The 16,317-nt window shown below is 47.1% G+C and overlaps 1 long non-coding RNA gene across 1 annotated transcript; it reads right to left on the bottom strand.

Moving 5' to 3' along the window:
* Positions 1–562: 562 nt before the first annotated feature.
* LOC126506373 (uncharacterized) lies at positions 563–15,759 on the bottom strand. Its single transcript, XR_007593207.1, has 3 exons — positions 15,499–15,759; positions 9,620–9,758; positions 563–3,213 (listed from the first exon to the last, which is right to left on the bottom strand). It is a non-coding gene; the product is annotated as an uncharacterized lncRNA (long non-coding RNA).
* Positions 15,760–16,317: the final 558 nt, after the last annotated feature.

Raw genomic sequence — 16,317 nt, 5'->3', positions numbered from 1 at the left:
TCTTCCAGAGGACCTGGGTTCGATTCCCACTACCCATGTAGCAGATCATAACCAACAGTAACTTCAATTACAGAGGAGCTGGTGCCCTTTTGGCCTCCTTAGGTACACAGGTTAATGGAATTCCACTAAGTAAGTGCCTTGTGACCAGAGGGTTTGTTCTGGCTCATGTACCTACTTCTGATCTTCCAGGGGGTGAGGGACAATGCTATCCTTTCCGCAAGAACTGGTTTCATGGGCCAAGAAAGGAGTTTAATAATTATGACCTGAAGCCTCTCTCTGCTGCTTTTCCCTTTCACTCCCAATGGTTCATGTCTGATTGGTGGACCTAGGGATACCCAAATGTATTGGTTACCTTTCCCATCGCTGTGACAAAAATGTCCCAGCAAAACCACTTAAGGAAAGGAGGACTTATTTTGGGTCACAGTTCATCATGATCTTGAAGGTGTGGTGTCAAGGGCATGAGGCAGCTGGTCACACAGTGTCTATAGTCAAGAAGCAGAGAGACAAATGCTAGTCCCTGGCTCACTGTTTCCTTTGCATTTGGCCCAGGACCAGGGCCTATTGATAGTAACATTGTCCACACTTAGGGCAGGTCTTCCCTCTTCAGTTAATCCTTTCTGGAAATGCCACTATTGACGTACCTAGTCGTGGACGTCCACTCGGCTATAAATGTGGTCAAATTGACAGCGAAGATTAACCTGTCACGGGCCATCCTTGGCTGGTCATGTATGTCCCTGTTCCCTTGAGAGGAAGCCTCACAATGGGTTGGTTGTCCTCTGTTCTGCCTCCTAGGTCTCCCCAGGGCCTGTGTTTTTGTGACAAAGTGAAGTGCCTTTGCCCATCCTTGGGGCTCTCTTTCCTGTTACACCAATCACTGTCCTCCAACCCCTTCCAATCTACATAACTGATAAACAGCATTCTTTAACCTTTATTTTTATTGAAGTAAAATTAACATAAATATTACTGCTTTGTTTTGTTGAAAGCACAGCTTTCAGTCATTTTTATTTATTTTTGTGTATAACAATCATCATCATACACTTCCAGAACATCACCATCTTTTTTTCTCAAAAAAACCCACATCCATTGTGGTGGTTTGGGGGGGAAAAATGATCCTTAAAGGAGTGGTACTATTAGGAGATGTGGCTTTGTTAGCATATTTGTGGCCTTATAGGAGGGAGTGTGTGACTGTGGGAGTGGGCTTTGAGGTCTTTTTTGCTCAAGCTATGTTCAGTGTGATACACAGTTCACTTGCTGTTGCCTTCAGATCAAAATACAGAACTCACATCTGCCTGAACACCACCATATTTTGCCATGGTGACAATAGACTAAACCGCTGAAACTGGAAGCCACCCTAACAACACGCTTTTCCTTTATAAGAGGTGAGGTGGTCAGGGTGTCTCTTCACAGCAAAAGTAACCCTAACTAAGACACATGTTAAGCATTCACTCCCAAATCCTTTACCCGTGGCTGCTGGTGCCTGCTTCCCTGTGCTTTGTCTCTGTAGACTTGCCTATCAGGACAGTCACAGAAACAGACTAAATGCACGGCAGGTACGGCTAGATTCTCTCACCTACTAGAGGCTCCCATCCATCAGTACTGCTGCATAGGTCAGTAACTTCTTTTATTTTTATCTCTGAGTAATATGCAGGTTTTGTTTATCAAGTCAATGGTTGATAGAAATCTATATTCCTTCCACTCTTGTAAATATTGTTGCTATCAATATTCCTGTACAAGTTTTTGTCTAAACACTTGGTTGGTTGGTTGGTTGGTTGGTTGGTTGGTTGGTTGGTTGGTTGGTTGGTTGGTTGGTTTTCAAGACAAGGTTTCTCTGTGTAGCTCTGGCTGTTCTGGAACTCACTCTGTAGAGCAGGCTGGTCAAGAGCTCAAAGATCCACCTGCCTCACCTCCCAGAGTGCTGGGATTAAAGGTGTGCTCCACCACAGCCCAGCTGAAACACATACTTTGATTTCTATTGGAGGGCATTTTGCAGGGTGTCCTGAAAATTCTGTTTGGCTTCTAGGGAACTGACAATCTGTTTTTCTAAGCGGCAGTCTTTCTTCTTTCCTTTTTCATTCTTCCCCTGAATTCAGCCTTCTGAGTGGCTAGATAGTGGCATCTCACTGTGGGTTTGGTTTGCATTTCTCTAATGACTAAGACAACCCCTGGGCCACTATTTGAACTGACTTTTGCATCTGGTGTGAGACTGGTGCCTGTCTTAGCCTGTTTTTTGTTGCTAATGACACAATATCACAGACCAGGTGAAGTATAAAGGGGTTTATTTTGGTTCACAGTTCTGGCCCGTGATGAAGAGTCCAAGTCTCCCCACAGCCTTCTTGCTGGCAGAGTCCTGACACAGCTCAGGGCAACACATGACAGGAAATCCACATGTCTAGGTCTGTCCTCTGGTCTTTCTTACAAAGCCACCAGGATTCAGTCATGGGGTGGGGGGCTCACCCTAAATGTCTTATCTAATCCTGATCATATCCCCAAATGCTCCATTTTGTTACAATGTAGTGAGATTAAGTTTCCACCCTCATAACACCTAACAGCGGGGATTAAACTCCAGCGTGAGCTGCAGTGACAGCAAGCCAAGCTCAGACCCTAGTAGGGCTCAGCTTCCTTCTCGTAGAGAGTTGCCTCAACACATTTATTGAAGATGAGTCTTTCCCTCCGGAATGGTCCAACACCCCTTTCCTCCAAGGGAGTGACCTCAGAACCGGGCTTCTTTCTGTTCACCGGCCTTTGCTTTTAGCACCGTCTTGATCTACCACGGCTTAGCTCAAAACTGTGAAATCAGGAAGACTGAGTTCTCTAAGACTGTTCTTCTACAGAACTCTTCCGTGTGGCGTGCACTGCAGGTCCGTATGGATTTTAGGATTAGCTTTCCCATGGCTGAAGGAAAGGAAGGTTGTTAAGGTCGTCCTGAGTGCACTCTATCTGTAGACCACATCGGTGGGGCTTGCTACTCTGCTTAGCAAAGCCAAGTCTTGCACCCCGCCAGCGCCCGGCCAGTACTAAGTGCCATTGAGACTCAGGTCTTCGGGTCAGCACTGTTTATTAGGTCCGGTCTGAGCACTGTGCTCTTCCTGGTGTGGTTATAAATGCAGTCGTAGGCTTGAGTTTTGAATTGTCCGCTCTTAAAGTCAAGGAATGAATCTGGTTTCTGTAGTTTTTTGTGTCCATTTCCAGCTCTCTTTTCATTTTTCAGCTTACCTGAAAGGGAAATGGGGTGCTGTTTGTAGGCCTCTTAGAGAAACCACCTCTCTCTCTCTCTCTGTCTCTCTCTCTGTCTCTGTCTCTCTCTCTCTCTATATATATATACATATATATACATACATATGTGTATATATACACACATATATATGTATATGTATATATGTGTGTATATATACAAATATATATACAGAGAGAAAGTACCCCCCCCCCGCACTTATCTGCACATATATATTCAGCGGGTGAGGGTGTGGCATGAAAGGGACTGGACAGGAAGCGCGTGCACAGTGGTGGAGGGTGTGGGCAAGGACAGAACGCTGGAGGACACCAGTGGTTAGAGGTAAAGGTGACAGACTGTGCGAGTCAGAGTAGCCAGAAAGCAATTGTGTTTAACTATTTACTGGTCCTTTGTACCGGGAAATTGCTCTTCGTTGGTTTTGTTTATTTTGCTTGAGGTGAGTGTACAGCTCTTGTCTAGCAGGCATGAGGCGGTGAGTTCTAGCCTCAGCACCTCAGAGAGGAAGATGTGGCCAGTTTTGCCCTCCACCATTTCACATATATGCTGCCGCCTGACATTTGACAAAAACAGCTTACTTTTGGGAGGGAAAAAAGTCTGGAGACCATCAAATTAGTCTTCCTCTATGGGTTTTCTTTGCTTATCTTGGGTTTAGGGGTAGAGCCCAGAGCCTTGTGCGTGCTAAGCAAGGGAGCAATCACTGACTGAACTACAGCTCCGGCCCTGCCCATTGCCCAGTCCTAAGGATCTGCTACATATATAAAATGTCTAGAAAATGACTCAAGGTCAAAAGTCAGGTGTCTGTGAATGGAAACAATGGCTTAGAGCAATAGCTTTAGCCTTCCCAGAGGTGAGCCCTGGTCCTGGTCCTTTAGCATTTTTCTTTCATTCTTTTCTTTTCTTTTTCTTTTTTTTTTTTTTTTNTGGCTTTGGAGCCTGTCCTGGAACTAGCTCTGTAGACCAGGCTGGTCTCGAACTCACAGAGATCCACCTGCCTCTGCCTCCCGAGTGCTGGGATTAAAGGCGTGCGCTACCATCACCCGGCCTTTTCTTTTTCTTTTTTGGTTTTCTGAAAGAACAGTCCTGGCTGTCCTGGCTGTCCTGGACCAGGCTGACCTCGAACTCTCCCACCTGTCTCTGCCTCCCAAGTAGGGCAAGAATAGAACATTGGAAATTTTTATTAAACATTAATGAAATTAATAAAAATATTAATGAAAATTAAATGTTATTGAATATTAAAGTATATAACTTTTTAAAGATTTATTTTGATTTATGTGTGTGTGTTGTCTATGTGTGTGGACATATGGTCTCAGAGGCCGGAAGAGGGTGTCGGATCCACTGGAACTGGGGTTTATCAACATGGAGAATGAGAACACAGCTCCCATCCTCTGCAATAGCAACAAACACTCTTACCCACTGAGCCATCCAGCTCCCTGTCCCTTATAGCTTGAATTTTAATCACTGATATGTTTATGAACTAATCTGATGATTTCTGGAAGTTCAACAGCCATTTGTCACCAAGCAGCATGGGCCAGTGGCGTACCGGGAGCTGGGCTTGTGACAAAGGAAGAGACTGGGCAGTGGGGCAGATGGACCTGTCTCAGATGTCTTGGGGTGAGAACTCAGGCATGTCATGGACTCGGTTTCTTCACCGGCAGAATGAATGGAGCGGTGATCGTCATCTCTCCAGGGGCTTATAAAGACTGGAGAGAAGGGCATAGAATCTCATGCAGGACGGGTGCTCAAAAATGCTAGTTCATGGTTATTCCTTTGCCACAGTGGTCGGAGCGTAGGGACTGGGGATCACCATTAACTTCAGCTGCTAGCAAGATGTCTCAGTGGGTAAAAGTACTTGATTCAATCCCTAGAATCCATGGGGTTGGTGGAAAGAACCAGCTCCTACACACACACACACACACACACACACACACACGTGTTTTTTTATAAAGGAAAGAAAAAAATCAACATATAGAAGAAGCCATTTGGCACATAACAAGCAGAGAGTGCTTGAGAAAAGCCCCTGTACACAAAAGAGGGAGAGGCGGGTCCTATGCAAATGACCTAGCAAGAACCAGACGCCTCCTGGGGAGGGGGGGTCTCTTGGAGTGCAGTTGGTTTAGAGCTCGCTAGCGCTAGCCCACTCCCATCCTCAGACCGCTTTGCCTTTATCAACGGTTTCTAGTACGTTTCCTGTGAGTCTGGTACAACTTTTGTGGTGGAACAGAAGAACCTGGAAACTTTCAAGTCATGTGTCCTCACCCCACCCGCACTCAGCTTTAAAGCTCTATTGCTTTAATCATGACTTCAGTCTTTCCGTGTTGGGGCAGGAGGGGTGATTGGGAGTTATCCAATGTCCGGCAGGTATGGCATTTGTTTGAGGACTAGATGCAAATAAGTTTCGCTTATATACTTTGCATGGGCAGAACTCTGTAAGCCTCACTCCTCGGGGGCCGTGCAAGGAGTGCAGAGTATTCCTGCAACCCTAGAAACAGGGACACGAGCCTGGTTTAGTGTAACCCCCTTCCTCGCTTGGAAACGTGACGGTTTGACCTTTAAATGTCAACCGTGTTACCTAAAGGGAGTAAAGGTTTCAACCTGTGAGCACCACACATGAGTCACCTTCTCAGGCAGCCTCTGGGGCAGGGCGCTGTCTGCTGAAAAGAACATTTAATGGGACAGAGGGAAGGAGGGTCTGGCAAAGGCTCTGCGGTGAAGGACCGGGTTGACGGACACCAGGAGGAGAAGGAAGGAAACGGCGGACATCAGGTAGAGGGAAGGAGCAGAGAAAAGTGACCCCTGTCCCTGCTCCTCAGAGCTCACACCGTTTTGTGAGAATGCTCACATCCTCTTGAGTCTTCCGTGTTCTCCATCACAAAATGCCAGCGATATGGTGAAGCAGGAAGTAAACGCACCGTGTGCCTGGCACCCGATCCAACCTCAACTGGTCTGTCAACATTTCCCAGGCCCCTTGGAGAGGTCTGTGGAAAGATGAGTCTAGCAACATAATCCTCTTGCCCTGGGGAGCCCAGGTGTCGTTCTCCCATCTCCACCCCCTCACCCCTAGGGTACTGGTCACTTATGAAACACCAATTACCACCGGCCAATCATGTTTGAGACACAAGCGGTGCAGTCTGCTCACAGCTCATGGTTACAGGAGGGGTAGCTAAGAGTGTGTTGGAAACCTGGCTTCCTGCTTACCCAGGGGGTACCTGGACAACTCACCCGGCTTCTATTTCTTATCTGTGAATCAAAGATTATGGTAGCTCTCCTGCAAGATTGTTGTGAGGAGAATCATACAGCAAAAGTGTTGCCTAACACTAGGTAGCATGGTAGCCTAATTATTTAATAGTTGAGTAACCAAGTGCAGGTATTACACAGGTCTTTGTGACCTTGGACAAGCTGTTTCACCTCTCTGGGTCTAAGCTTCCTTCTCTGTGTACCTTGGGTCAGATGATCTTGGAGGCATCTATCTGGTTCTCTCATTCTGTTTTTCTCTGGCGAACAAGATTCTCTGCCTCCCTCCGGCCTTGCCTATCTACACAGAGATTAGGCCATTTGCTTTTGCAATGCTCAGATAGTGAAGACCTTTGGCAGTTGAGGCGGCTCATTCGCTCCCTCCCCTTGAACTGAGTTCCAAAGCTGTGGGACAAGGGGCACAGGATTAGAAAAGAAGGTTGGGTCCTGGGCGGCAAGCCTGGGTGTGGTAAAGGGAATTGAGGTGAGGGTTTACAGAAGGTCCCAGCAGCAGTTCCTGGGATCCGAGCCCCAAGCAGACAGGACTGGGGAGATGAGGCAGATCCCCACTTTCAGAAGATTTTTTTTTCCCTGAACTCTGGCTGCATGAGACAAAGGCCTCTTTTTAAAAAGGGAGGGGGCCCTGTAAACGGTTGTTCTAAAGCAAGAGATTAAGAATGGCACTTGGGTATCCTGGCTGGAGGAGATGAGGGGGAGATTGAAAGCTGGTGGGAATAATTCTCCGCGTGTCCCAATGTCCCTAACTCAGTAACGACACATGGACCGAATACCATGCAGACAGTATGCTAGACCTTAGTCAAAAGCCTGAGGAGACTCTGTCTGACCTGGGTCCTGGGGCAGCTAGGAAACACTTGGGGCTGACTCATTGCCAGAACTTCTCCTTTCTTTTCTTTTCTTTTTCCTTTCTTTTCTTTTCTTTTGTTTTTGAGACAGGGTCTTACTATGTAGCCCTGGCTGTCCCGGAACTCTCTCTGTAGACCAGGCTGGCCTTGAGCGCACACAGATTCAGCTGCCTCTGCCTCCTGAGTACTGGGATTAAAGACGTGCATTACCACCACCTGGCTGCAAAACATATTTTTAATGGAAAAGTTAGGATTATATGTAGGGCTCATTTTCCATGATGTATGACTTTTTTGGAGCTTGTCTTTTTTGCGTACACCACAATTTCCCATAGTAATTTTTTTATGCCAATCAAGAAACTGCTTTGCATCTAGGAAAACTCATTGCTCATCAAGAAAGGCCTAAGACCCCAGGCTTTCAGATGGTAATTCCTGGGGGTTGGGTCCCCTTCCCAGCTGGAATGTCTCTACTAAATGACCAGCTTCCCAGCATTTTCTCCATATAGCTTGTCCTGTAATAAATGCTCAAGATTACACTTCTTTATTCACGTGTGCAAGAAATTCCACTCCTCACCTTCAGCACAATGGCATCGAGCTTTCCCGCCTTTCTGTGTTTGTTGTTGCTGGGAGAGGAGAAAGAAGAGAAACTCTCAAGTTCCAAAGGGGCGTAGAACCCCAGGAGCTACCTATGCTGGCAGCCAGAACCAAGAATATAAAAAAAAAAGAAAAGTTAAGAGAATGGAAATCACTGGCCGGATGTAGGAAAGGCTGGTTGGGTCTGGGGAGGTAGTTCAGTTGGTAAAATGCCTCCTGGGCAATCATGAGGACCCCGGTTCAATCCCCAGAACCTGCATAAAACAGGAATGACAGTGATTGCCTGTAATCCCAAGTACTGGAAGGTAGAGGCATATGGATCCTTGAGGTATGCTGGCCAGCACCCTACACCAAGTCACTAAGAGACCTTTTTTTAAAAAACAGGGCAGATGTAATCCCAGCACCCTGGAGACAGAGGCAGGTAGATCTCTGTTCACTGAGGCCAGCCTGGTCGACATAGCAAGTTCCAGACCAGGTAGGCCTGCACGTGAGACCCCATCTCAAAACCACAGTCGCTACCATGAACAACAAGAGAGCCAGGGTGGACAGTTTCCTGAAGAACAACACTCAGGGATGACCTATGGCCTCCACGTGCACCTGCACACACGGGCGCGTGCACACACATACACACACACAAGGAGAAGACAAAAATCAAAAAAGGGGGAGCTGATTTTCTTTTACTGAGATGTGGGGTGACGGGGCCAGCTAATGACTCAGCAGGCAAAGGCACCTTGCAACATAGCCGGTGACCAGAGTTTGATCCCTGGCACCCACATGATAGAAGGAGAGCTCTGAATCCTGCAGGTCGCCCTCTGACCTCTGCATGCGTGCTGTGTCGTGACCCCACTCCCACCAATAAACAGAAACCTTTGAAAAAAGAAACATAGAACGCCAGGCTTAACTATTCTCTCCGCACAGCCGACACGCGCACAGGGATAAATGCAGATCAGCGCTCAGCACCCTAGCCCTATACAGCAGTCTTATTGGTCCATTTGTTCTTCTCGGGGTTGTTGGTACTGAGTGCTCCACCCTATGCCATACAAGAAGGTGGCTGAGCTCACTTGCGAATCCTTAGATGAGCACTTGCCCCTACAGTTTGGAATGGTTGTCACCTACTTCAGTTTGCTCCCAGTGCACTCCTGGACCTGCCCGCCCCCCCCCCCTTTTTTAGGATTAAACCCTACTTCCTCACCCTCAGCTCTTCCTGGAGTGATGAACCTAGCAGGGCTCCTCCGTTCTTCTGCCATCCAGTGCCGTGGGCCCCAGGGCCGGCTGGTTGGCCCTCAAATAGGGCCATAGTGTAGGCCTATGCCTGGCATGGGATTTGTCTGTTACATGTTGGACTGCTCTCTCCTCCTGTTCCAGACCACAATCTACTACCAGTGTTCCCCCAGAGTCCCACACGGGGAGTGGGGAAGAATCCTGGCTTTGTGGGGACACGTTTTCAAAGGGACATCAGGGCCTTCGCCTCACTTGCTAACTCAGCCTCCCTCCCTGCTGTACAGCCTTCCCCTCCTCACCCCCACCCTGCACAGTCTCCAGAAGAGGCAGCAGACCTAGTTACTTCCTGGGATTCGTAGCTTCCTTATTCCTGACCCTACGCTCTCCACCTAAACCATAAACACAATTATCCTCTCTATCTATGGGAGCTGGTCTATGGTCCGAACCAAGGAGGAGCTAAAGAGATTCATAAAAATCTTACCTCCTGTTTCAAATCTAGGGTTCAGGTTGGCGTCTTACTCTGAAACCTTGTCTTTGATGCCCAGAATTGAATACTAACTTTCTCTTGGTGCTCTTCATCAGCCGTTCTGGTCACCTCTTCCCTTCAAAAGACTGGTCACCTGGCCAATACAGAGAAAAGAAACACACATGTGCACACACACACGCACACTCACACACACACACACACACTACTCCCCCACCTATCACCCCATGTGCAGTTCGTATGCTCAACAGTGATCAAGGTCACTTCTTTATTTTTAAGAGAAGAGAAAAGAAGGAACTTAGCTTCATAAGGACAAAAACTAATCACTCCCTATTCTTCAACTCGGGGGAGAAAAAGGAAACTTGGTTCACCGGAAGCCGAGCTGGGTATGATGACTCTGGCCTGTAACCCCAGCACTTGGGAGGCTGAAGTGTAAGGACTGCTTCACATTCAAAGCCGGTGTGTTCTTTTCCGTGATGAGTTACAGACCTACGTTGTGAGACACGCCCCCGGCCCATCTCAACACAAAAAGAGGAAAAGAAAGAAGGAACGCAGAGCAGTTTGAGAATTCTGAGAGTGAGCATGGGCGCAATCCATCATACACGGGAAAAGGACGGGGGACAGAAGCCATACCAGAGACGAAGGGATGAAATCCGGGGACTCTGCAAATCTCTTCCATTTCCTACTCCTGGTCTTCCCCCAAGAAGGGCAGAGACGACAACAGAGCCTTTTTTTTCTGGAGTCTGGTGTGCGCCTGTGGTCAACAGCTCATGAGCCTGCATTCCTCGGGGCCACACTTGGTTTGTGGTCTGCACGGCCAACAGTACAGTATCGAGGAGTCCCTGGCTTCTCCGTATCTCCAACCCCTTCTTGGCAAGGCTGCCGACACTCTGCAGCTCTGTGCACTTCTAGGGAGAAGCCGATTCAACCCCTGTGAATATGCTTCCACCTCCAGTAATATAAAAGCTGTGGAAGTCGTAGGGTCCCCGGGAAGAGGGGGCTGGGCCTTCAGGGGGCTGCTTGTCATTTCTAGAGCCTGTCAGAAAGATTGCTTAAGAAAAAAGCCAATAGGCCAGGCAGTGGTGGCGCACGCCTTTAATCCCAGCACCTGAGAGGCAGAGGCAGGCGGATCTCTGTGAGTTTGAGGCCAGCCTGGTCTACAGAGCTAGTTCCAGTACAACCAGGGCTGTTACACAGAGAAACTCTATCTCGAAAAACCACAAAAGAAAAGAACAAGAAGAGGAAAGGAAAAGGCCAATAGGTCTTTTCAAGCCTCCATTTCCTTCTCTGTGGAAAGAGAGCATCAGCGCCTCCCTCCCGGGTCAGGTGAGATGGGAGATTGCACAAGCCTAGCATAGAGGCTTCCACTTGGCAAGTTAGGGATAAATTGTGCCCATTTTTATGAGCCCCATCTTAAAAACAAAAGCCCCAAAGAAACAAAACAACCTAAGGAAAGCAAAGCTGAAAAACTTGTGAGAGGCACCTTTGGTGTATAAGATTAAACAAAAGATGGCTTTGTATGGCCCTTTTCCTCCTTCTAGGTAAGCGTGGGAACAAAGGCACTGCCGCCCACGCAGCCAGAAAGGCTCGTGGGTGACAGGACCATCTGGGTTTATACCAAAATGGCAAGAACCCTTGACTACCCCCTGTAGGGTGGGTATTCAATGCTGGGTGTCCAGTCCCTCTACTGGGTTCTTCTGGAGCTTGGAAAGTCTGACTTTGGACTGGGTGATTTAAGGCAGTATGTGTGTTGAGTGGAAAATTCCATTCTTCCTTTAATTCCCTCACTAGTATGTTTGGTTTTTGAATGTTTGAATGAACAAAAGGGGTAGAGTAAGGCAGACCAGAACCAGGAACTGGACTGTCATGGGACCAAGAATCAGAATGGAATTAAAATCTTAATTACTGGGGTTCAGCAGCTGGGGAAATCTTAGCTGATATACCCTTCCTCCTTCTAGATAAAGGCCCAGGAGGTCATGAAGGCAGATTTTTGCCTGTGCTCCCAGATGATGAATCTGACACCCCCAGCTCCTCCTATCAAACCCCCTCCCTACAGCAAGGGACTAGGAAGGAGACCTTCAGAGAGACCAGTCCAGCAGGGAGAAAAAGCAAAAGTCATTTCTATCCAAGCCTCAAGAGCTCCGATTGGTTTAGCTAGTCCTGGGGTGATTTGTGAAATGAAAGGGAATTTGACTCCAAGAACTTCCGCCAGGAGAAACCTTGAGAATGGAGGCCAAGCGTACAAACAAGAGGTTGAAGTTGAGCAATGGATGGCAGCACTCCAGGCACCAGAAGGGACCAGATGCACCTGCCTAGACACTGAAGCATGCCGGGACTCGGGCAGGCCTGACCCTAACCCGAGAGAAATGGGAGGAGGGCAAAGCAAAGGCCCCAACTGGAGAAGTTGGCCATGAGCTAAATCCCTTCCTAACTTGAGTATGGTCACTCTTTCTGCATTAGAATTTCAAGATTGAGTTGGAGACCCTGCTCTTACACACATATCTCCCATTTATCTTCCAACATATAAACAATTCAGAAGCTAAAAGGTAAAAAGCTTCATCCTTCATCTTCTCTTTGGCTGATAAGGAGACCACGCAGGTTTTTAGGACATCACCTCCCATGATTCTGAGCCATTTAAAATGACAGAAATCATGTGAGTCTGGAGTGTTCTATCACTGGCCTGGGCTACACAGCAAGATCCTCTGTCAAAAATAAAAAATAAGGCTGGGCGATGGTGGTGCATGCCTTTAGTCCCAGCACTCGGGGGGCAGAGGCAGACAGATCTCGGTGAGTTCAAGGCGAGCCTTGTCTACAAGAGCTAGCTCCAGGACAGGCTTCAAAGCTACAGAGAAACCCTGTCTCGAAAAACAAAGTAAAAACAACAACAAAAAAACATACGGGCTGGAGAGATGGTTCAGAGGTTAAGAGCATTGTCTGCTCTTCCAAAGGTCCTGAGTTCAATTCCCAGCAACCGCATGGTGGCTCACAACCATCTGTAATGGGGTCTGGTGCCCTCTTCTGGCCTGCAGGCATACACACAGACAAAATATTGTATATATAATAAATAAATACATATTTTTAAAAAAACATAAAAAATAAAAATAAATAAATAAAAAATAAGCAGTGAACAAAAATTGCGGTTATGGTTGGTGATGGTGGACACATTTTGTCTGCCACCCTTCTTTGCTTCTATCTTTCTTTTGGGGGAGGGGGTTCAAGACAGGGCCTATCTTGGAACTAACTCTTGTAGAACAGCTGGCCTTGAACTCACAGAGATTCATCTGCCTCTGCCCCCCGAGTTCTGGGACTAAAGGAGTGCGCCACCACGGCCCTGCCTGGTTTCTATGTTTTTTACTGGTTCTGAGAGCAATCTTTAAATAAATTCCCCTTCTATAATGACTGGCCAACAACAGCTACCTGGCTGATACAGGCGCAATCTTACCAGCAGCAGGAGAAACCAATGTCTTTTAGAAGGCTAGCATGTACCTTGACTGAAACCCACATGCATCAGAGTAGTGTAGTGGTACATAAGATGGCCTCTTGGCACCTCATGTTCGTGGGGACTCAGTCCTAACTCTGCTATTGACTGTAAAACTACTAAAGCTCCTAAGAGATTCGTGAGAAAGGGTCCTGACTGTTTGATTTTCTGGGCCTCTGTTGTCTTGCTTTGTGGAGATAGTCTTGCTATGTAACCCAGCATCACCTGGAACTCACTGTGTAGCCCAGGCTGGCCTCAAATTTGAGATCCTTCTGTCTCGGCTCCCAAGTGAAGGACTATATAAACATTTGTCAGAATGTTTGGTTTAAAGATCATGTTTCAAAGCAGGTCAAGGTTTCTTTCTATATGAAGATACAATCTCTTGTAGCCAAGTGTGGCCTTGAAGCCTGATTGTTTCTATGTCCTGTTTCTACCTCCCAAAGGCTGGGATTCCAGATGTGCATGACTATGCCCAGTCTCATGTGTATTTAAAATCATCTCCGGATTACTAATAGCCACGAATTCAATATAAATGTTGTTTTGTAGTTGCTATTGTTAAAGGAATTTAGTTGGACAGAAAGAGCATTTCTAGAGCTCAAGAAGAAACTAGAAAGTGAGTGTCTTTTTTTAAAAAATAAAATAAAAATTTATTTATTTTTTTATGTATACAGTGTATGCCTGCCTGTATGTCTGCCTACAGGCCAGAAGAGGGCACCAGATCTCACTACAAATGGTTGTGAGCAGTCTGTGGTTGCTGGGAATTGAACTCAGAACCTCTGGAAGAGTAGCCAGTGCTCTTAACTGCTGAGCCATCTTTCCAGCCCAGGTGAATGTCTTTTTAGTCATTGAAAACAAACTCGCGGAGGTGCTAGGAGTATAGCTCAGCAGTAGAGCACTTGATTAGCATGTCCAAAACTGTGGGTTGTCTCTCGCACTGCTGAGAATACAGGTCAATGGAAGAATGGAGGAGCATTCACTTCCCATGCGTGAGCACTGGGGGAAATGCCTGCCCACCATACTTTAACCGGACACGGTGATTTATGCCTGTATCTTAGAATTCAGGAGACAGCGATAGGAAGACTGTTACAAGTTTGAGGCCAGCAAGGTCTTCAGAGTGAGTTTCAGAACTAATGAGAACCTGTATGAGGAGCAGGAACAGGAAGTATCCTAGAAATGACAGGGATGAAATGACCCATGCATTCTTGACAATACAGCTGCTAAACAAGACCTGAACCATGCTGGGAGCACCAATAGGCGTGCTAATGCGGAAGGGGGAATTTTAGGGACATCCACAGCCCAAAGAAGAGCTGCAGGCAATTAACGACTGCCAAGAGAGGGAGAATCTGTCTCCCCAGGGATGGGTTCGTAAATTGGTTCTCCAATACTACCCAGTGGTCCACCCTGAAAATATATACATACGAGAAATACTGAACAAACTTAGCAGGGTGTGTGTGTGTGTGTGTGTGTGTGTATGTGCGTGTGTTTGTAAGTATATATGTGTGTATATGTATCAATAATAAAGAAAAAGAGGGGCTGGAGAGTTGGCGCAGTGGTTAAGAGCGCCTGTTGTTTCTCAAGACCCAGGTTCGATTCCCAGCACCCACACGGAGGCTCACCACCTCCTCAGGCACCAAGCATGAATGTGGTATACAGACACACATGCAGACAAAACACTCATACACATAAAATAATAAAAAAAATACACTGAAAAAAGAAGAGGCCACCAGTTTGAAAGGGAGTCATGAGGGGTATGGGAGAGGCTGAAGGGAGAAGAGGGAAGGGAGTAATGGCACAAGTCACAAACAAAACAGGACTTTGAAGATCCTCTGGGTGGGTCTGGCCCCAGGTCATTGACTTCTCTAACCCCATAGGGAATAGGGACCCCATGCGAACAATCTAAATGGCCTCAGAAGGCTCTAGGAGCCATGGGTGGAGTAGATGGACCTTAGGTCATGGAACCTCAACAAGCTGGTCTGCTTTTGGGGGCCCCACATCTCAGGTCTAATTTGCTGTTGGTGTATTAATGCCCACATGCTATCAGGTGGCTTATTGGAAGGAAGACACACCACCCATAGCCTCATAGCACCCGCCCAGCTCCCTCCACAGGCAGCTGTTCCTTCACAGAGGATAAAACACCACCTTTTTGTTTTCTTAAACAGGGGGTGCTCCACATCTCCAGCCCAGGGTCATGAGTTTTACTTTTCCTGATAAAGATGCAATGTATTTGCAGACAAATAAAGAAAAAAACTAGAAAAACTAGATACAAAGGCTTTGAACATCACTAGAGCTTTGCGATGGCTTCTCAAGGGAACGCAGCCATTATATATTAGAAAATACAAATGCAAATAAATGAGAAGTTTCTCTGGTTGGAATTCATCTCACTTGGTAGAGTACTTACCTAGCCTACACGAGATCCTGGGTTCAAATCCTCAGATATTGTAAGCCAGGTGTGCTAGCACAGACCTGTGATCCTAGCACTCCAGAGGCAGAGGCTTGAGGGTCACAAGTTCAAGACCGTCTTTGGCTACTTAAAGCGTTCAAAGTCGGACTGGTTAGAAATCTGGTCTTCAGTGAAAAACAAGTTCCTTAAATCAGGAAGTAAAAGGCCGAGGCCTCCAGGACAAATCTTTGGCAGAGACTTAGATAAAGAAGCATTGTCCTGAAATCAAGAGTCGCAGAGTTGGGGCTGAAGGTGTGGCATGAAGGTACAATAGTTGCTATGTAGTGTGAGGACCTGAATCCCAGCACATAAAAATAGGGTGTGGAGAACTGTGCTTGTCACCTCAGCTCAGGTTGGGGGTGTGGAGACAGGGGAGATCCCTGGAGCTCACTGGTAGAAAGTGCAAGTTCTTCTTTTTCTTCTCTCTTCTGCCTCCTCAGGCACGGCCTGGTCACACACAGCTTGTCACTACGAACAACTTATTCACCCCCCCCCTCCCCCTTAGCCTAGTCCAGGAACCAGGATGTGGCCAGGAGGTGGGTGGTGCCTTTACCTTAGTCCAGGAACTGGGAGGTGGGAGGTGGGTGGTGCACACCTTTTAAGTCCAGCACTCAGGAGGCAGAGGCCGGAGGATCTCTGAGTTCAAGGCCAGCCTGGTCTACAGAGCTAGCTCCTGGACAGCTAGGGTTCTTAAACAGAGAAACCCTGTCTCGAAAAACAAAAACCAAAGAAACAAACAAACAACCCCCCCCAAAAAAAAAAAACAGAAAGCAGGAA

Source organism: Alexandromys fortis, unplaced genomic scaffold (genome assembly GCF_014885135.2).
Source record: "Alexandromys fortis isolate MF-2015 unplaced genomic scaffold, M_Fortis_MF-2015_v1.1 scaffold_0, whole genome shotgun sequence".
NCBI classification, from domain to species: Eukaryota; Metazoa; Chordata; class Mammalia; order Rodentia; family Cricetidae; genus Alexandromys; species Alexandromys fortis.
This window is presented reverse-complemented; position numbering and strand designations above follow the sequence as displayed.